The following is a 22,699-nucleotide window of genomic DNA, read 5'->3' as shown; positions in this document are numbered from 1 at the left end:
CTATGGGAAAAAAAATAAAAACAAAAACAAACCTTCAATGGTATTTTAAGCAAAAGGCCATATTTTGGTAATTCTTTTTTTTTTTAAATTATGATGTTAGTCACGATACAATACATCATTAGTTTTTGATGTAGTGTTCCATGATTCATCGTTTGCGTATAACACCCAATGCTCCATGCAATATGTGTCCTCCTTAATACCCATCACTGGCCTATCCCAATCCCCCACCCTCCTCCCCTCTGAAGCCCTCAGTTTGTTTCCCAGAGTCCATAGTCTCTCGTGGTTCATTTCTCCTTCTGTTTACCCCCCCTTCATTTTTCCCTTCCTTCTCCTACTGATTTCCCTGCTATTCCTTATGTTCCACAAATGAGTGAAACCATACGATAATTGTCTTTCTCTGCTTGACTTATTTCACTTAGCATAATCTCCTCCAGTCCCAACCATGTTGATGCAAATGTTGGGTAATCATTCTTTCTGATGGCTGAGTAATATTCCATTGTATATATGGACCACATCTTCTTTATCCATTCATCTGTTGAAGGGTATCTTGGCTCCTTCTACAGTTTGGCTATTGTGCACAATGCTGCTATGAACATGTTTTGGTAATTCTTAAAATGAATAGCTTCCATTTCTATAACCCATCAAGAATCCACATGCCCTGATGTCTCTGAAAAAATTTCCACCTTATTACCTCAAAACAACATGGAACAGTTAGAAGTCCCTTCTTTCATGAATTGAACTTCTGTGGATATTCATTATTTTTGTTCATGACACTATTGACATCCTGTTTTTTTTTTTAAACCAGCTGATTTTCCCCAGCTTCGCAATATTTTTTCTCAAATAAGTTGAATAGATAAGTTAAACAATGTGATCCTTAATTCTATCATTTCTGTAATTTCTCGTCCTATATATAGCTACTGACTTAAAGAACTTTCTTCTAATGTCTAACTTGGTTTTTGAAGTAGTCTTTGGAGTGGTTTTTCTGCCACCACATTTCTTCAATTTTCCCTAATACAATGAAATATTTTTTCCCTTAAAACATAAAAATAATTGTATTACTCTTTTGCATTAAACCTGTCATTTATTCTTCATTGTTTATAGAATAGAAGATGAGCGACTTTGCCAATATATGACTTTTATTTCCAATAAAAGCAATATCTCCAAACTCATCCTACACCCATGCATTCATCTAGTGTTTCAGATATCGCTACTGTTCAGGTTTCCTGAAAGGTTTATGCTATGACATGACAACATACTGTGAATTTTTTTCTGCAGTTATGCCACTTTCAATGTGGACGTACACTTCTATTATAATACACATCATGAGTATTTGTTTCTACTTCTATCTTGTAAGGGAGATTGAACTCGTTGAATATAGGGACCCTGTTTTGTTTTGCTTATCTCTGATACCTAAAATAGGTTCTGATAGGTGGTAGGCACAAAACCACTGAGTAGCTCAATGGATATATATATCTATATCAATATCTTTCTATTTACATATATATAGTGTTTCTATATACATATCTAATACACTTAATAAATGAATGAATGGATTATTATATTGTTGTGTATTTATATTACCTTAGGTTTTTAAATAGTAAGCAAAAACCTTTTTTCCTCAAAGGGAAGAAAGTGAGTTTTCAAGCAGTCTACTAGAGAATTGAGTAAAAGGTATGCCTCAAAAGACAGAAAGTTACAAAATATCATTACCCCATCATTTTTTTCTGATTTGTAAACTGACTCTTGCAGGTGAAACTTCTCAAAGAATGCTGGCAATATAATTAATCCACATTTCTTTTCTCTACTTCTGACACTTGTGAATTTTTTCATCTCTAATGAAATCCTCTGGCGCAGACCGCACTTAATACCATGCATTTGCATATTGATTGGTAATGACATTATCAAATACAGCAAACCTTTTATAGAATACATATTTGAATAACTATCTACAATAAAAGAGGTCATCAATATGAAACCTTATTAAGGTTTTTTTGATTTCATTAATAACTGATTAGATTTCATCAACCTTTCACACAAGATCTTCTAATATACCTACAGATATGGTAAATTACTCCCATGCATTTTTATTTCTCTTGGTTATTACTATTCTAGAAGAGGGGTGAAAAGATACACAGTGTAAAGAAATACTAGTGAACTCCATTTGTCCTCTCTCTCACTTAATCACAGTTGAAATATCTGGGAATAAAAGTTCCATTCAATCGATATCAACTTGTCTTGCAAAAAAAGATGTTCTTGTTTACTGTCTTTGTGTTTTTAAATATTAAGATTTTGAAATGGTTTTCAGTGAATAGCAATGTACACTAGAAGTTCTTTTTTAAAATAGATTTATTTATCTTAGAGAGAGAGAGCCCGAGAGAGTGCGCAAGGGTTGGGGAAGGGGCAGAGGGAGAAAATGTTCAAGCAGACTCCCTGCTGAGCATGGAGCCCAACACAAGGCTGGATCCCAGGACCCATGAGATCCTGACCTGAGCCGAGCCCAAGAGTCGATCGCTCGACTGACTGAGCCTCCCAGGTGCCCTTAAACTAGAAGTTCTTATTTGGAGATCATGGACCATAAGGGTTTCTTGAGCTCGCTTAAATTATCAGAACAATTTTACGTATATATGAAGAAAGGACTCATAAATAACCTTTTAAATATGAAAGGAGCCTATGACTTGAAGTTTAACAACCACCGCTTTATCCTAATAATAGTTAGACATTTAATTACTTTCTTGACTATATAAAATTTCAACTTTCTTGGTGCAGAGGTTTGGACTGAGTTGTTATGTGCCAAGAATTTTGAAGTTCTCAATTCATGCATGTCTTTAGAGAACTAAAGCCAAGAGAATATTCTCTCTGAGGCTTTGCTGTTAGACGTGCTGAAAGTTATCAAGTGGAAATTCAAACCTAAGCAGGTCCCAGTTCTAAAACCTGTGTACTCTTTCTGCTATAGCCATTATTTCCACTTAAAGTTATAATCCATTTTTCTCCCAAATCCAGGATTGAAACAGAGAGCTTTAGAGTGGTTACACCAAATGTAGGACTAATGCACATATGTATATTTTAAAAATAGTAAGAATAGAACATCCAAGTGTTCATCATATATGTTAAGAAACAGAATTTTATTAAAATTTTTTTTTCTTAACAATTTTATTTATTTATTTGACAGAGAGAGAGAAAGCACAAGCAGGGGGAGCAGCAGCAGAGGGAGAGGGAAAAGCAGGCTCCCCGCTGAGCAAGGAGCCTGATGCGGGACTCTATCCCATGGCCCTGGGACCAAGACCTGAGCCAAAGGCAGATGCTTAACCAATGGAACCACTCAGGTGCCCCAAGAAACAGAATTTTATTAGCACCTTAGAAAATCAGTGGGCTCCTCTCCTCTACCACAGCCCTGTCACTGTATACCAGAGATAACCACACCATGATTACTTATTATTCATTCTTTAAGTTTTCTTAGTTTGTCGTGTGTGTGTGTGTGTGTGTGTGTGTGTGTATTCTTAAACCATATATATAATATGTATCTATAAATCATATTTTTTCTTTTAAAGATTTACATAAATTGCATCTTATGTACATAGAGATCTGTGATTACTTCTGTCAACCTTAGGGTTTTTTTTTTAGTCTTATGTATGTTTTAATTATAGATCATTCTTTTTTATTGCACACAATATCTATTATCTTGTCAATATATATTTATGGTGTTTTCAGGTGATTTCTATTACAGAGCTATTATAGATATTCTCTTATGTTTCTTGGTAAATATGTATAAGATTATCTATAGAGTATATAACTACCGGTATCATTTCTGGATTTTTAAGAAGTATGTATCTTCAATCTCAGTAAGTAAATGAAAAATAGATTTCATGAACTTACACTTTAACTTGCAGTTGATGGAAATTTCCAAAGCTCTACAACCTCCACGACACTGGATATTATCAGGCTATTTGTATTTGTTATTAAGCTAGTCAAATAGTACGATGATATTTCAATGTGAAGTAATGAAGCAATTTGAATTTTCCTAAATAAACCTTGAGCATCTTTTCACCTTGACGTGTCCTATGAAACACCTGCCCGTGCCTTTAGCCCTTTTCTTTCTAATGGATTATTTGTCTTTTTAGAACTAATTTTAAAATTTCTTTTTTATATTCTGGATACTAATGCTTGGTTTAATATGTGTTGCAAACAAATTCTGGTTTTGGCTTATCTTTTTCATTTTATAGTGTCTTTTGGTTAATAGAAAACTCTAATTTCACACTTGATCTTAGCCAAAAGGCCGAGAAGCGATAGAAAATTCTAATTTCAATACAGTTGAGTCTATTAATATTTCTTGTAAGTTTCCACAAACTGAGTCTTGTTTAAGAAATCTCCTTCACCCATCAAACCATACAGCTTTTTAAAAAATCACTTTTGCCTTTCAAATTTAAATTTAAAATCCATGTAAAGTTGACATTTTATAACTCGAGGTAAGCATTCTTTTCTATGTACGGAAATACTGAGTTCAGTGTCTATTATTGAATGACCCATCTTTTATGAATTTTTTTGCAATACTTAGATAAAACATTAACTATTATATACATAAATCAAGCTATACTATTCCTTCTGTCTATTCATCTCTTTCTGGATCGGTTGTTAAATGGTATAGCCATTTTCCCAAATTGTTATTCCAGACATATTGACTATTCTTGGATTTTATATTCCAAATAAGTTTTAGAGTCAGTTTGTCAAAACAAGGTCTTTTTGCCTTTTATTCTGAGCAGATGCCTTTGTGATTATTTTGGTCATGGTGAGTCATTTTACTTCCCATTCTATCAGTTTTTTTTCCCCATAAAATTGCATATACACTTTACTTGCTTCATAGGACTTATGTGAAAATTAAGTAAAGTCATGTGTGTGAAAACCCAATGTATATAACTTAGGAAGCACCTTGAATACTGTTGCTGCAAGAATAGCATATTCATTTTTTATTTGTGAGTTGTAAGTGTATGTATCTCTCATACTCCCAATCTTATCCCTCTGTGCCTGAACTGTAATACAATTATCACTCTTTTAATCAATGCACAGAAGGCCTACTAGAGTGCATTTGTACCTGGACAAATTTACTATAATTTTCTCTTTTTAATAAGAAGCTATCCTTTTACTTCACAGAGTTACACTAATATTCAAATTTTAAAAATGGTCTGAAGAAGTCTTTATGTTATCAATTTAAGGGTCAATAGAGAAACTTAGGTCCTTTAAGAATGAAAACTTTAATTCGCATGGAGATTTGGAAATGACACAAGACTTAGATTCAAACTTGATGAATTAACTACCTAACTTTGGCTAATTTGTTTAAAGTTTTTGAGTGTCAGTTTCTTAATATATAAAAGAAAGATTGTAATAATACCGACCTCATGCTTTCATTGTGCGAAGAACATGAGATGAGAAAAGAGTGTTTAGGTCTGTGCTATTTAAATCATATTCATGATTATAAAATTGTAGATGTAAACTTACCACATTGTATAAGTCAAAACAAATTTTAAGTGTCTCATGACAAATTGCTTTTGAAAGAAATCTGGCAAATCTCTTTATAGAGCAAACAGTCATTTTGTAATCCAAATAAATCCGTACAATTTGATAATATAAACTGAAATTCTTGAAAAACCATTTTCTTATGATGATTCACTTATTTACTTATTCTAAACCAGCTTAATCTACATAAGTGGGAAACATTTCAGTTTCTGTGTATAACAGGAAAAAAAAAGAAGAATCAATTGAAGCATTAAAAGACTCTCCTGAGACCGTGGAGCTAACCAATAACTAGGTACTCATCTATAAAACCACTCATGTGTTATGAGTATTAGGATTTGTTGCACTTTGATTTAGAAGCTACATTTTGCCCTTTCATTGGAGGTTAACTGATCACTATGAACATTTCTTTAGTTTAAGAGGCAAGAAAGGTCATTGCTTAAAACAGCAAATGTACAAATCAATACATATTTTCTGTTTAGTATAAGAATACATGAACTGGAGAAGAGGTGAGAGAGTATAAAAAGTATAAATTTCCCCATCTTACATAACAGAAATTCAATCAATATTGCCTAAAATTGAAATATGGATTTTTAAAAATGACTTCAACTTAATATTTTTCATAATCCTTGTTACTTTAGAGGAACTGGTTAGGAAATAATATTTTTTACAGTTAAGGCTGTCTGAAAATTTGTTAATTTTATTTTTTTCAAAGATTTTATTTATAATTTTAGAGAGAGCGAGCACGAGTGGGGGGAGGGGCAGAGGGAGAGGGAGAAGCAGGCTCCCGCTGAATAGGGAGCCCAATACAGGGCTAGATCCCAGGACCCTGGGATCATGACCTGACCCCAAGGCAGACGCTTAACCGGCTAGCCACCCAAGTACCCTGAAAATTTGTGAATTTTAAACATTCTTTGTTTTTGATTTTCAAGTTTAATAAACACTATTTTCAAGTTTAATAAAATATACATATTTAAAGAGAGCACAGATTTAATTTTTTGACATTAATAATATCTAGCTGTAAAGAGTGAATTCATTGACAGTTAACAACAATACAAACATTAGAAATTTTTTTTGAAGTCCTGGAATTCTGCTATGGAGAATATAAGAGAAACAAGATGAATTTGGTATACTTTTCTAAGTCTTTTTGGAAAACTCCATGTTCTAGTGTAGCCGAATTCTATTGTGACTATACTTTCTAATTACTTTGACTGCTAAGTGACTAATGACTTAAAATTTGTATAGGGCAGTGCTTGGGACTGAGTAAAGGGCTGAATGTACATTTGCTACTATTATTATATTTAGATCACAGTCTAATTTGTACGTAAAGACTCTTTTTTTTCTTTTGTAAAATACCTAGAAAAGCCAGGACAAAAATAAGGATAGTTCATGAAAAAATAACCCTGTTTTCTTCTGATTTAGTGACTATCATTACAGATAAAGAGAGTATTTGAGAGTGTAAATCATAAGGAGAAGCTATTTTTTTAAAGTTGAAGTATAGTTGACACACTTTACATTAATTTTGGGTATACACTATAGCAATTCAACAAGATTATATGTTATGCTATGTTCACCACAAGGATAGCTACCATTTGTCACTATACATGGCTTTTACAATACCATTGACTATATTCACCGTGCTGTACCTTTTCTACCCCTGACTTATTCCTTCCATAACTGGAAGCCTGTATCTTCCACTCCTCTTTACCCATTTTGCCCATTCCCTCACACTCCACCCATCTGGGAACCATCAGTTTGTTCTCTGTATTTATGGGTCTGTTGATGCTTTGCCCTCCCTTCCTCCCTTCCTCCCTTCCTCCCTTCCTCCCTTTCTTCTTTCTTTCTTTCTTTCTTTCTTTCTTTCTTTCTTTCTTTCTTTTATTTGAGGGTGAGAGGAGGAGGGAGAGGGAGAAGAACAAGCGGACTCCATGCTGAGTACTGAGCTTGACATGGGCTGAAACCAGGACCCTGAGATCACTACCTGAGCTGAAACCAAGAGATGGCTGCTTAACCAACTAAGGTAACCAGGTGCACCTGTTTCTCCTTTTTGTTTGTTTATTCATTTGTTTTGTTTTTTAGATTCCACATATAAGTGAAATTATATCGCATTTGTCTTTTCCTATCTGACTTATTTTACTTAGCATAATACCTTTGGGTCCATCCATGTTGTTGTAAATGGCAAGATCTTATCTTTTTTAAAAAATTGTTAAATATTTTTCATTATGTTCAGTTAGCCAGCATATAGTACATCATAAGTTTTTGTGGTAGTGTTCAACGATTCATTTGTTGCCTATAATACCCACTGTTATAACACGTGCCCTCCTTAATACCCATCACCAGGTCACCCCATCCCTCCACACCTCTCCCTTTGTAACCTTTATTTTTTTGCCCAGAGTCCAGAGTCTCTCATGGTATGTCTCCTTCTCTGATTTCTTCCCATTTAGTTTTCCCTCCCTTCCCCTGTGGTCCTCTGCTCTATTCCTTATGTCCCACATATGAGTGAAACCATATGGTAATTGTCTTTCTCTGCTGACTTATTTCACTTCGCATAATCCTCTCCAGTTCCATTCATGTCGATGCAAATGGTGGATATTCATCGTTTCTGATGGCTGAGTAATATTCCATTGCATATATGGACCACATCTTCTTAACCCATTTGTCTGTGGAAGGGCATCTCAGTTCCTTCCACAGTTTGGCCATTGTGGACATTGCTGCTCTGAACATTGGGGTGCATGTGCCTCTTCTTTTATGTATACACACACACACATACACACACACACACACACACACCCCACCTCTTCTTTATCTGTTCATCTATCAATGTGATACTTGAATTGCTTCCATATCTTGGCTATTGTAAATAATGCTGCCATAAACATAGGGGTGCATATATCTTTTCAAATTAGTGTTTTTGTTTTCTTTGCGTAAATATGCAGTAGTGGAATTACTGGATCATATGGTATTTCTATTTTTAATTTTTTGAGGAACCTCCAAACTGTTTTCCATAGTGGCTGCACTAATTTGCATTTCTACCAATAGCGTATGAGGGTTCCTTATTCTCCACATTCTTGCTGACACTTGTTATTTCTTGTCTTTTTTATTCTGATAGTTGTAAGTACTATCTCATTGTGGTTTTGTTTTGCATTTGCCTGATGTTGAGGGCTGTTGAGTATCTTTTCATGTGTCTGTTGGTCATCTCTAGGTCCTTTGGAAAAATGTCTCTTTAGGTCCTTTGCCCATTTTTAATTGGATTATTTGGGGGTTTTTGGCATTGAGTTGCATACATTCTTTACACATTTTGGATATTAATCCCTTATAAAACATATCATTGCAAATATCTTATCCCATTCAGTGGGTTGCTTTGTTGTTTTGTGGACGGTTTCTTTCATTGTGCAAATGCTTTTTATTTTGGTGTGGTCACTATTGTTTAATTTTGCTTTTGTTTTCCTTGCCTGAGGAAACATATTTAGAAAAATGTTACTAAGGTTGATGTCAAAGAAATTACTGCCCATATTTTATTCTAGGAGTTTTATGGTTTCAGCTCTCACATTTAGGTCTTTAATCCATTTTGAGTTCCTTTTCATACATGGTGTAAGAAAGTGGTCCAGATTTGTTCTTTTATACATAGCTGTCCTGTTTTCCCAGAAACATTTATTGGAGAGACTATCTTATTTTTTATTTGTATATTCTTGATTCCTTTGTCCCAGGTGAATTGTCCATGTAAGTATGGGTGTATTTCTGGGCTCTCTATTCTGTTTCACTGATGTATATGTCTGTTTTGTGCCAATACCGTACTGTTTTGATTACTACAAGTTTTGTAGTATATCTTGAAGCCTGGGCTGTGATACCTCCAGCCTCATTCTTCTTTCTCAAGATTGCTTTGGCTCTTTGGAGCCTTTTGTGGTTCTATACAAATTTTAGTATTATTTGTTCTATTTCTGTGAAAAATACTACTGGTATTTTGATAGGGATTGCATTTAATCTTTAGGTAATATGGACATTTTAAGAATATTTGTTCTTCCAATCCATGAGCGTGGAATATCTTCCCATTTGTTTGTGTCCTTTTCAATTTCTTTCATCCATCTTTTATAGTTTTCAGAGTAAAGGTCTATACCTCTCTGATTAAGTTTATTCCTAGGCGTTTTATTATTTTTTATTCAGTTATAAATGGTATTGTTTTCTTACTTTCTCTTTATGCTACTCCATACAACTCACTTTGTGTATTAATTTTCTATCCTGCAACTTTATGGAATTCGTTGATCACTTCTAATAGTTTTTGGATAGAGTCTTTAGGGTTTTCTATGTATGGTGGGAGAAACTGTGGACCTCTGATTTGTTCTTCTGGAATAATTGGAAAGAAAATTAACTTCAGGAGTGGAAATTAAAAAAATGAACTCTTAGGACACATTGCTAGTGGTAGGACATTTAACTTTTATCAATCAGAAGTTTTATATTTCTTTTAATCATATAATTTTCTGCCTTTTCCTCTACTGTTTACTTTCCAAGTAAGTAAGAACGGAAGGTATGTCTTACAATAAGAACAACTGGCAGAGTCCTACAATGCCTATTCTTGTTTTAATAAACTTTATTTAAGTTATACTTCACACACAACAAAGTTCAACCATTTCTCTAGTTCCTTGAGTTTTGATAATGGATGCAGTTGAGTACCAACATCACAATCAACACAAACAATATTATCATCATCCCTTTCCCAGTCAACCACCTCCATCTATCTCAGCCCATTACTCCGCTTTATACAAATACAGATTTGATTTGACGTTTCTAAAATCACTTACAAGTTGAACCAGTTTGTTCTCTTGAGACTGATATCTTTTATTCTGCATGTTTTATGTAATTCATCCATGTTTTTGTACATATCAGTTGTCCTTTATACTATTAATCCCATTGTATGGGATCATACTGCATATACCACATACCATTCCATACACCATCCTTACTTTCTATTGACCTGGTGGTGAGTCTTTAGGTTTTTTATAGTTTTTGTCTATTACAGAGAGAGCTGCTTTGCACCTTTGTGTGTACATCCTTGTGACAACATGTGTTTTCTCTTCTTTTGTGTAAGCACCTAGGAGTGCAATGGGTAAATTATATAAGTGAATGTTTAACTTTTTTAAGACATAGATAAACTGGTCTTATTCCTCTTCCCTCTTCTCCCCAGCTCTTCTCTCGTCCCCCTCTTTCTTTTCTTTCTGCCACATAAGAACATAGCATGAAGATTAATTATGCAGGCTAGGAAGGGAGCTCTTACCAAAACCTGACCATGCTGGCCTCAGCTTTCAGAACTCATGAGCTTTTATAAATCATATTTACAAAAGAAAGAAATAGATAAACTGATTGCCCATTTGACAGTAATGCTTGTTGTAGGTGCTCCACATTCTCACAAACACTTGGTATTGTCAGTCTTTAATTTCACTCAATCCAATGATGTGTAGTGATATTTCAGTGGGTTTAATTTGAATTTCTCTAATTATGGTCACCTTCTTTTCATGTGCTTTTTGGTCATTTATTCAGCTTCTTTTGATAGATACCTGTTTAAATATTCTTTGTTTTCTTTACTGGGTTGTAAGAAAACTATATACTCTGGATATATGTCCTCTGACAGACAATGCTTTTTCTACCAGTTTGTAAATTACCTTTCATTTTCCTAAATACTACTTTTTGTCAGATTTTAATTTATCAAGTTTTATTTTCTGATTTGTGATTGTTGTGTCCAACTTTGCCTGTGCTTGTAAAGATTAATCCTAGGTTATCCCGCAGATGGTTTAATTGTTTTGCCTTTATCTTTAGATTTATGATCCTATTGACTTCATTTAATGTCTGGCATGAGATAAGCATCAAGATTCTTTTTCTTGTGGATATTAAGTTGTTGTAGAGAATTTTTCCCACTGAATTAGTTTGGCATCCAGGTTGCAAATCACTTAACCTTATAGGCTATCTGTTTCTGAATTATTTATTCTGTTCCATTGATCTATATATTTTTCTTATGCCAATATATCCCTGTCATCAATACCAAAGACTTAAGATAAATCTGAAATCAGGTGTTACAGATTCCTTTACTTTTATTGTTGTTTCCAAAATTATTTTAGGAATTTTAATTTATTTGCATCTCACTGTATTTTAAAATAGCTTGGCATGTTATACAAAACTGCCTGCTGGGATGTCCATTGGGATTACAGAAAGTCTGTAGTTGCAAGTTTTGGAAAGTTGACTGGCATCTTGATAATGTCTTATGCATAAACATGTCATCTTCCTATTTACTTAGGTTTCTTTAATTTCCCTCAGCAATAGTTCCTTATACATAGGTTCTGTGTATATTTTGTTAAATGTATCACTATTTTGAATGTTATTTTAAGTGGTATAACCAACTTCAAAACCATTCATTTTTGGCATATAGAAATGCATAGTTTTATTTTATAATGGTATCCTACAGTTTTGCTAATGTGACTTGTTAATGATAATAGCTTTTTTTTCCCCATAGATTATCTAGGATTTCCTACCAATACAATCGCATTTTTATGTGAATAAGAAAGCTTCACTTCTTTTCCACGGTGTATAATTTTACTCCTTTAATTATATTATGGCTTGGATCAAAGTTTCCTTTGCAATAAAAAAAGTGAGGTGCTTATTCCAAAACTTAGAAAGCATTTAGTATTTTACCATTAATTACGGTACTTGTAGTAGGTTTATCATAGATGCCTCTGTTGGATTGAGGAATTTCCTTCCTGTTAATAGTTTGGTGTGCTTTTTATTTTGAGCTTTATGCTGAATTTTGTGATATGTTTTTTCTGGCTCTATTGAGATCACCACATTTCTTCTTTTATACTGTTAATATGGTGGGTTAATTTGATTGATTTTGAAAATGTTAAAGCAACTGTGCATTCCTGTCATAAATCCAACTTAATGATATGTTATTATTTTATGTGTTGCTGATTTTGATTTAAAATATTTTGTTAAATATTTGGTTGATATTTATATGAGATATCATGTATAATTTTCTTTTTTTTGTAATGTCTTTATCTAGTTCTCAGTACAAGTCTAATACTGGCTACAAAAATATGAGCTAGAAGTAAATTTTTCTTCAATAATATTTGAATGAGTTTATTTAAGGATGGTGTTACGTTTTCCTTATAGACGTGAAAGATTTTAATGGTAGAACAATTAAGACATGGAGTATTCTTTATAAATTCTTATAAAATAAAAATTTACATAAAAATTTAATTTATTTAATTGTTACAAATGTATTTATGTATTTTATTATTTTGTTACTCAGCTCTGATAATTAATATATTTTAAATAACATAATTATTAATTAATTTTTAATTATTGAATTAAAATGTTTGATTATTGTGTTCTTAACTTACATCAATCTGCTTTCAAATATTCTATCACTTCATATATAATATAGGATTCTTACTAAACTTCCATTTTACTCTCCAATTCTTTGTGCTATAGTTACCAACATTTTACTTCTACATGTTACAAATCCTGCAATACATTGTCATTTTTTTAATTTAAAATATTTGCCTTTTAAATAAGTTCCCTTTTTTAGCTGAAATATAATTGGCACATAGTGTTATATTTGTTTTAGGTGTACAACATATTGATTTGAAAATTTTATACATTATTCAATGCTCACCATGGTAATTGTAATCACCATCTGTCACCATACAATGTTATAACAATATTATTAACTATATTCCTTATGCTGTACTTTTCTTCTCTGTGACTTACTTATTTTATAACTGCAAGTTTGAACCTCTTAATTCAATGAGAAAAAGTATTTCATTTTTACCCATATGTTTACCAGTTTGTCCTTTTTAGAGTTCTCCATTTATTTTTAATGATCTAAGATTATTTTTTTTTTTAGTGCCTGAAGTACTTCTTTAACTTTTTTTTTTTAACTGCAAGTCTGCTGACAAGGGATCCTTGAAATTTTTGTTGTCTGAAAAAGCTTAATTTTGTCTTAATTTTGAAAAAAATATTTTGTTAATTTTAAAATTGTTGTTTCTGTTTTTTTTTCTCAATATGTGGTATTAAGACAGTGTTTCATTGTCTTCTAGACTATATAGGTTCTGATAAATCTTTTGCATTATTCTCTTTGCTCTTCTGAAAATAAGGTGCTTTTGACCTTTGCTGTTATTAAGATTTTTTTTTTAGACATTGGTTTTCAGCAATTTGATTTTGATATGCTTGTGTAATTTTCTTTGGCTCTCATGGTTGAGAATATTTTGAACTTCTTGAATTATGGGCTTATAGTTTTTATCATATTTGAAAATTTTTAATCTATTATTTCTTCAAATAATTTTTACCATGTCAGCTCTCTCTCTTTTTTTTTATTGCATGTATGTTACATTGCTTAATAGTATGCTTTAAATCTTTGTGTCTCATTGAGTCTTTATCTTTCTTCAGTTAAAAAATATTTTGTTAAAAAATATTTTGTTATTTCATCATGTTCACTGATTTGTGGTTCTTCAGTCTGTAATACGCTGTTAATCTAGTTCAGGGAAATGTTAATTTCAAATATTGTCTCTTTTCTCTTTAAGAGTTGTAGTTGGTGTTTTTTTATATTTTCCATTGCTATATTCATGACACTAATGTTCATTTTGAAATACTTGAGCATTGAGCATATTTATAATACCTTTGTCTATGAACTTTATCATCTCTATCATTTTTGTTTATGCTTTTATTGATTGATTTTTCTCCTGGTTGGGGGTAATATTTTCCTATTTCTTCACAAATCTGTTTTATTTTTATTGGATGCTGGCAATTATAAATTTCATATTTTTTACTGCTTTTCTCTATTCCTTTTATATGTTAGGTTTTGTCCTGAGATTTATTATTGGATCAGTGGGCTTTCTTTTTTCTTCCTTTTTTTAATGTCATTTTGAGGCTTGATTTTTATGGTCCTTTTTGAGAGAAAGGGGGTGGGTCCAGAGGAGTTTCTATCCCAGGGCTAGTTTGGGCCGATTAATAAGGTATGGTGCTTCTGGGATAGATATCAAAAGACCTTTGCATTTATCATGGCCTCTCTATTCTGTGTGGTGGGAATTTGAATTATTCCCTGTCATTTGTGTGTTTGGGGAATATTTTAGGTTGCAGGATCCAGTGATTTTCTTTCTTTTCTTGAAATTCATCTTTGCTAAGATTTGTGGATTTTTACCATATCTGTGCTTGTGTTGGTTTTCAGCCAAAGATTTATGGCGTCCCATGGTGCAGTTTAGAATTGCCTTATGTGGAAGTGAGGGTGAAGGTAGGGCTCATTTTGTGTGGTTTTGTATTCTTACATTCTCAGCCCTGTACTTGCTGGTGTTCAAAATAGGAGCACAGTGTTTCACGTATATATTTTCAAATTGGTCCCTGTTATTCCTTCTTAGTCAGGAGCAGTGTGCTTTTTGCATTTTAGACGAGTACACAAAGATCTATCCAGATGGGATCCTAGGTATTGGGCAACTGAGCTTTTAAAGTGAGTAATTAGAGAATTACCAGACTTCTTTTGCCTCATTGCCTTTATGAGTCCAGAATGCATAACATGTCAGAGCCTGGGTTCCACTCCCATCTTTCCAGCTGAGTTATAAGGAACAGCTATCTTCTATAGTCAGAGGGAGGCCAGAGATGTGCGATTCCAGTTCATGATGTGACAAGTCAGTGTCCGGAGTGACCACACCAGCATTTATTCTGGTGAAGCAATAACTCTCCCCTGTAATGATCAGGGGCTCTATTTTAAGGATTGTGAATGACTGAGAATCAATTGCCTTAAGCACTGGGTTTTAGCTATTTTCCCTGGGGCTTTGAAAGAGACTAACTCCTCATCTAAAAGGCAAATCTATAGGGGATTAGCTTTGGACAAATGACCTTGCAATACATGAATTTTGTAACTTATTTAGAACTAGACTGAATTTCCAGAATCCTAACATAAGCTGTGTCTATCCTGGAGGATAAAAATATCCTAGTATTTAAGAATTACTATTGCACCAATTATTTATTATACTGTGCTGTATAATTTCTGAAGAAATTTTGTTTTGTTTGTTTCTGAATTCCCATTTTCTGAATTTCCCATTTTCTGAATTCCCATTTATTGCCGCATAACATTTCAAACCCCAAATTAATAGCTCAACACAACAAAAATTTGCTAACAGTTTCTGAGGGTAGGAAATCCCAAAACACTTATTAGTTCAGTGGTTCTGGCTCAGGATTTCTCATGAGGTTGAAATCAAGCTGTTGGCTGGAGTTTCAATCACTTGAGGGTTTGACTCATGGTTGTAAGCAGGAAATTTCAGCTCCCTATGACCTGGGTTTGATCATGAGATGGTAGACATCCATCCTCTCACTGTGTCTTAACTTGGTGAACAAGAGCTCTCTGGGGTCTCTTTTATAAGGCCACTAACCCCATTCATAAGGGCTCCTCCCTCATGACCTAATTACCTACCAAAGGCCCCATCTCCAAATACCATCACACTGGGGATTAGTTTTCAGCACATGAATTTTGGGTGGAAATATTCAGTCTATAGCATTCCATTCTGGGCCCTCCCAAAATTCAGTCCTCTTTGCATACAAAGTTCATTTGTTGCATCCCAATAGACCCAAAAGTCTTAACTCATTTCAGCATTAACTTTAAAGTCTAAGTTCAAAGTCTCACGTAAATATCACTCAAATCAGATTTGGGTCAGACTCAAGGTATGAGTCGTTCTGAGGCGAACTCTTCCCTACCTATGAAACTGGGAGACGAAACACATTATGAGCTTCCAAAATACACCGCTGAAACAGGCATGGAGTAGACGTTCCATTTCAAAAGGGAGACATAGGAGAGAGGAAAAGAGGGAGAGTTCCCAAATAAATCCAAAACCTAATGGAGAAAATTCTATTAGACCTTAAGTTTGAGGATATTCCTCTTTGGCCTCACGCTCTATTTTCCAGGCCCAGTGGGGTAGTAAGTCACCCCCCATGGCTCTGTGGGACAATCTACTACAGCTCTACCGGGGCCCCTCCCCCTCAGCAGTTCTTAGCAAGCGCAAGCGTCTGTGGCTCTTCCAGGTTGTGGCACCACAGCTGGGTTCTGCCAGGCATCCCTATCCTTTAAAACCTAGGTGGACCAAGCATTCTGGGCCTGTGACGGGAGTGGCAGTCCTGATCTCTGAATCATTTCTGGGTCATTCTTTCATTTTAGTTGTTCATCCATTATCTTGGGGCATTTGTTTATCTTGAACAATAGCTCCTAGCTTCTTTTTAGACTGCTGAATCAGACTAATCTCCTTAACAAATGGCCACATGGCTTCACCTTTAGTGTCCTCACATTTTGCAATATGGATAGGCTGAGAATTTTCCAAATCTTTAAGTTCTGCCTCCTTAATGATTAATAATTCCATCTATAAGTAATTCCCCTCTTCTCACTCTTTAATATAATCAGTCAGAAAAAGCCAAGCTACACCTTCAACACTTCTCAGAAATTTCATGCAAATGCTGCATGCTTTCACTTATATGAGGTATTTAAATTAATCAGACTCATAGAAACAGAAAGTAGAACGGATAAAGATGTGGTACACACACACACACACACACACACACACACACACACACAGGAATATTAGTCATCAAAGAGAATGAGATCTTGCCATTTGCAATAATATGGTTAGAGCTAGAGAGGATTATGCTAAGCAGAATAAGTTGGTTAGAGAAAGACAAATACCATATGATTTCACTCATATGTGAAATTTAAGAAATAAAACAAACAATCCTAGGGGAAAAAAGAGGACAAACCAAACTATAGAGAACAAACTGATGGTTACCAGAGGGGTTATGGGGGGGGTTGGGTTAAATAGGTGATGGGGATTAAGGAGGGCACTTGTGATGAGCACCACGTGTTGTACGGAAGTGTTGAATCACTAAATTGTACACCTGAAACTAATATTATGCTGTATATTAACTGGAATTTAAATAAAAATTAAAAAAAAAAAAGAATGGTGGTTGGGAGGAGCAAAGGGAAAGGGGAACTGGGGACTTGTTACTCAATGTGTGTAGTTTGTTATGCCAGGTCAGCATATAAATGCAATATTGCATTTATTGTTAACTGTGTATCATGTTATGTGTTTTTTTACCACAATTTTTTTTTTTTTTTACAAAAGAAAATGATGTTTAGTAGATTGAACAAGGTAATATGTGATGGGACTAGGATTCATTGATGTGATTTTTGACTCCAAGAGTACTGCTCTTTCTATGTTGTTATTGCTGCTTCCAATGACATTGTGCCCAATACTAAGGACTTATTACTATAAAATTGTAAGTTTTCAAAATAAACATTATTATCTTCTCACAAGAACATCAACATATTAAAGTAAGACTAAAGAAAATGTGGAAAGAAACATGCACCATTTTACGCTAGCAGAGGGTTAAAATGAAAACTAGGAATTAGACTCAATTTTAGTATTTTTAGTATTTTGTCTTAAAATATCACCAAAGGCACATACTTGCTTAGATGCAGTTTGGAAATGAAATATGCCTACCATGCAGAAAATTATGGTAAGAAACCAAAAATTGTTTGGCTATTCCTTACACATACCACAAAGATGGAGAACGATACCAGAGATTGAAACATTGAAAAGATTGAATGAAGGTGAAGATTTAAAGGTACTGGTGAAGATTTAAATATATATTTTGCTAATAGAACAATCTAAGTTTAATTAGATCGCGTGTTTCTACTATAGCAACACAGAATATAACCACAATAGGAAAATGATTTAAGGTCTGATTTTATGCCAAAAAAGGCAAAGAAAAGAGTTCTGGAATGTAAACACCCAAAATCAGTGACTCGATTTTTGTACTCACTTAGATCAAAAAGATGTATTATTTATTTTATACAGTTTGCCTCATGTGTGAATGCTATTTGTGTGTGTGTGTGGGCGCACGCACGCGCCCACACACACACGTATGCGTATCCCTTAATAATATTGCTGTCTTTTCCTCAGTGACTTTCTTACACAGGTACATTTAAGATTGAGTATGAAATATGGAATTAATAGGCACCAGGTAAAAGATAAGATCTTGGATATTAGCTAAGTACGGTAATTTAGGTACTTAATTCTGCCTTCTCTCTCAGAGTTTGGTTAGGTAAAGACAGAACACTGAAAATACATTTTTTGTTTTTCACTTTTGTGAAGGCCTATAATAGTTTTTGGCATGTTAATAAGTTCTCAATAAATACCATTTGAATAAACGAATAAGTCTTGTCTTAGCTCAGGCCGCCATAACAAAGTACCACAGACTGGATGGCTTAAACAACAGAAGTTTGTTTGACACCATTCTGGAAGCTGGAAATCCAAGATTAAAGTGGTTGGGCTCTGGAGAAAACCTTCTCCCTGGCTTGCAGATGGCCATCTTCTCACTGTGTCCTCTCATGAAGTAGAGAGAAGAGGCTCATTTCTTCCTTTTCTTCTTCTTTTTTTAATTATTTTATGTTAGTCACCATGCAGTACATCCCTAGTTTCTGATGTAATGTTCCATGACTCATTACTTGCATATAACACCCAGTGCACCATGCAATACGTGCCCTTCTTAATACCCATCACCAGCCTATCCCATTCTCCCCCCCCCCCCGAAGCCCTCAGTTTGTTTCCCAGAGTCCATAGTCTTTCGTGGTTCATTCCCCCTTCTGTTTACCCTCCCTTTCTTCTTCCCTTTCTTCTACTGATCTTCCTACTTCTTATGTTCCATAATGAGTGAAACCATATGATAATTGTCTTTCTCTGCTTGACTTATTTTGCTTAGCATTATCTCCTCTAGTCCCGTCCATGTTGTAGCAAATTTTGAGAAATCCTTCTTTTTGATGACTGAGTAATATTCCATTGTATATATGGACCACATCTTTTTAATCCAGTCATCTGTTGAAGGGTATCTCAGCTCCTTCCATGATTTAGCTATTGTGGACAATGCTGCTATGAACATTGGGGTGCATAAGGCCCTTCTCTTCACTACATCTGTATCTTTGAGGTAAATACCCAGTAGTGCAATCGCTGGATCATACGGTAGCTCAATTTTTAACTTTTTAAGACCTCCACTCTGTTGTCCAAAGTGGCTGTACTAACTTGCATTCCCACCAACAGTGTAAGAGGGATCCCCTTTCTCCACATCCTCTCCAACATTTGTTGTTTCCTGCCTTGTCCATTTTTGCCATTCTAACTGGGATAAGGTGGTATCTCAGTGTGGTTTTGATTTGAATTTCCCTGATGGCTAATAAGACACTAATCTCATTATGGAGTTCCTATCTTCATAACTTCATCAAAACCCCACTACCTCCCAAAGGCTCCATCTCTAAATACCATCACAGTAGGGTTAAGGGTTTTAGCATAGAGATTTTGAAGGGGCACCCAGCATTCAGTCCATAACATTCCACCTGTGACCGCCCCCCAACCAAATGCATGCCCTTGTCTCATTCAAAATGCATTCATTCCATCCCAACAGACTTAGAAGTCTTAACTCATTACCGCATCAACTCCAAAGTCTAAACTCCAAAATTTCATCTAAATATGACCGAAATCAGGTACAGATGAGATGCGAGGTATGATTCATCCTGAGTCAAATTATTTTCCAGTTATGAACTTGTGAAACCAGATGAGTTATGTACTTCAAAAATGCATTTGGGGGGCTAGGCATAAGATATAGAGTCCCATTCCCATTTTACTTGATTACTGTGAAATTTGTTGATGTTGTTGAATGCATCAGCAGTTTGTTCTTTCTCATTGCTGTGCAGTATTCCACTGGCTGGGTGTGTATGTCACAGTTTATTAGTCCTATCAACTTTTAAGGTTATTTGGCCTTTTTTCCAAACTGGAATTATGTAAATAATGTTGCTGTAGATATGTTTGCATAAGTCTTTCATGAACACATGTTGCCACCTGTATAGAATATATGCCCAGGAATTAAATTGCTGGGTATAGGGTTAGTTATAAGGTCAATAGATATTGCCAAACAGAATTCCAGAGTGCTTGTACCAATTTACATTCCCGCTAGCAATGCAAGAGAAGCTTGACTGTCCACATCTTCATCAGAACTTTGTTATGTCATGAGATTAATTAAAAATATGTTGATGGCTGTGGAGTGGAAGGACATTGTGGGTTTAATATGAATTTGTCTAATGTTTGTTGTTATTTTGTATGTTCTATTGCAAAGAGCCTATCAAGGATTTTGTTCCATTAATGTGTTGTCTGTACTCTTACTAATTTTATAGAATTCTTTATATTACATATGAGTGCAAGTTTCTTATGTATGTTTGACCAGTATTTCTTCCCAAGCTTTGACTTGCATTTTTTTTGTAAACATAAGTTTTTATTAACATAAGTTTTTAATTTTAATAAAAATCAATTTATCATCTTTTGAAAAAAATAGTTTGCGGCATTTTGTGCCCTATTTGAGAAATCTTTGCTTATTCCAAGGGCATAAAGCTATCCTCTCTTTTTTTCTAAGAGCTCTTCTATTTTACATTCTACAACTGAATATATACATCAGATCAAATTACTTTTTTATGTAAACTTTAAGAAAGGGTCTAAACATACTATTGTTTTATACATGTCTAACTGCTCTGGCATCATTTACTGAAAAGGTTATCCTTTCCCCCACTAAATCACAGTGGGTTTCTTTTTTTGTTGTTGTTTGTTTGTTTTTAATAAATCATATGGGCTGGTTATGTGAGGGGGGTTATTTCTGGGCTCTCTGGTACTGATCTATAATGTCTATCATTGTAAAATACCAATTATTTTATATACAATATATTTTTAATGAATCTTGCTGTTAAATAGTATAAATTCTCCAGCTTTATTTTTCAATGTTGCCTTTTATCTCCATAAATTCTAGGAAGAGGTTGCTAACTTCAACAAAAAGTTCCTGCTGGGATTTTGATTGGAATTACATTAAATCTATACAACAATTTTAGAAGCCTTGATGTCTTAGTAACACTTGATCTTGTGAAGTATAATCATAGTATAGCCTTCTCTTTATTTAGGTCTTCTTTAATTCCTTTCAGTGATATTTTGTAGTTTTCACTGCATGAGTCTTACATCACTTTCATTATTTGAATTCTAGATAATAGTTGCTATTTGGTGCTATATATAGTATAGGATATTTTAAAATTTCATGCCTCAATTATTATCTGCTAATAGAAATTGATTTATTTGTGTATATTGGTGTTGTAAACAGCAACTTTGCTAAATTCATATGTTAATTTTAGTAGTTTATAGGTAGATTTTTTAGCTGTACAATTAGTCAGCAATGAATATTGTTAGTTTTAACTCTTCCTTTCAACTTTTTCTGTCTTTGTTTTATCTGTCTAATTGCAATGGTTAGAACTTCCAGTATGAAGGGGTTCAGAATATGTCACCCCAAGATATGCCACTTTAGCATGTTGGTTATTTTTTTAAGATTGTGTTTATTTATTTGAAAGAGAGAGAGCGAGGAGCAAGAGTGAAGGGAGGGACAGAAGGACAGTAGGCTCCCTGCTGAGTGGGGAGCCTATGGGGTCTCCATCCCAGCACCCTGAAATCATGACCTGAGCCTACGTCAGATGCTTAACTGACTGAGCCACCCAGGCACCCCAACATATTGATTATTTTGAATTAAAGGTACTTAAGAATTAGCTGGTTCAAAGACAGTGACATCCCTTTGTCCTCTTGAAAGCCAGAGATAATCTCCCATGTGAAAGGTATCCTCCCCATACCAGGAAATTGGAAAACATACTAGAGACAGGGAATTGAGGGCCAAAATGGCTGTAAAACAAACCTTGTTTAAACTAACTCTTATCTTTCTTGTTACTTCTTCACCATTTACTTCTTATAGGACAAATCCTTTTGTATTCTCAATCCTTCACAAATTTATTGTTCCTTTGTCTAAAAGACATAAAAGCTTCCAAATTTGGTCACTTGTTTGGGTTTTTATTCTCTTGTGAAGGATTCCATGTACATGTAAAAATTCAATAAAATATTTATGCTTTTCTTCTGTAATCTGTCTTATGTCAGTTTAATTCTTAGGCTTGGCCAGATACCCGAAATGGGTAGAGAATGTTTCTTCCCCTACAAGTACAATGTTAACTTGAGAAATGGATAGTGGAATTCCTGTTCTATTTAAAACATCAACATTATGTGGCCGCCCAGGTGGCTCAGTAGTTCAGCGTCTGCCTTCAGCTCAGGTCATG

Source organism: Ursus arctos, unplaced genomic scaffold (genome assembly GCF_023065955.2).
Source record: "Ursus arctos isolate Adak ecotype North America unplaced genomic scaffold, UrsArc2.0 scaffold_7, whole genome shotgun sequence".
NCBI lineage: Eukaryota > Metazoa > Chordata > Mammalia > Carnivora > Ursidae > Ursus > Ursus arctos.
Note: the sequence above shows the minus strand (reverse complement) of the source record.